This window comes from Jaculus jaculus, chromosome 1 (genome assembly GCF_020740685.1).
Source record: "Jaculus jaculus isolate mJacJac1 chromosome 1, mJacJac1.mat.Y.cur, whole genome shotgun sequence".
NCBI lineage: Eukaryota > Metazoa > Chordata > Mammalia > Rodentia > Dipodidae > Jaculus > Jaculus jaculus.
The window spans coordinates 340,759,208-340,760,007 of NC_059102.1; positions in this window are offsets into that span (position 1 = coordinate 340,759,208).

Below are 800 nucleotides of genomic sequence, written 5' to 3' on the forward strand. Positions count from 1 at the left end.
TCCATCCAACTTTACAGCATCTTTACTTTGTTAAATAATGATATAATCATATATATATGGTCAAGGATTGTTGAAACATATCCTATCTTCCCCATTTAAGTTTGTGTTCCTAGACATTAAACCTTTAAACTGAATTTTTGCTCTTTAAAATCATGGTGATTATAAACATATCATAAATCATAAGTACAAACATGAACTATGTATGATGAAGTAGAAAACCTTATAGAAAACAGTTTATACATATATTCTTGCCTATTTTCTCCTCAAAAAATGAAGAAAAATTCTGAACATAGTGAGAAATCATTAAAAAAATAAAACACAAGTATTATCTCCCAGAAGTGGCAAGAATATGCATGAGTGATTTTGTTATTTTCAGTATGTTTTGTACTTAGATGGAGTGTTGTCCTTGCTTGAGAGCTTAAGTCGGACAGAGCGTCAGATGCATCTAAATGTCCACCTGAGATATTGCTGATGGAAGGTGGACCGCAGAGGCTGCTGTGGGGCTCCCTCCGGGCACAGGCCGAGCTCACATGGAAGAGCAGCGGTGCGGCGCTGCCGTCTAGTCTTCCCGCAGCTGGACCTGCTAAGCAGTGCCACAGGAGGGTAACTGCAGCTTGAGCATGAGGCTTGCCCAGCCTTGCGGGCATCCTCTCATGGTGCTGTGCTTGCTGCTGAGGAGACTTGCCCAGCCTTGCGGGCATCCTCTCATGGTGCTGTGCTTGCTGCTGAGGAGACTTGCCCAGTCTTGCGGGCATCCTCTCATGGTGCTGTGCTTACTGCTGAGGAGACTTGCCCAGTCC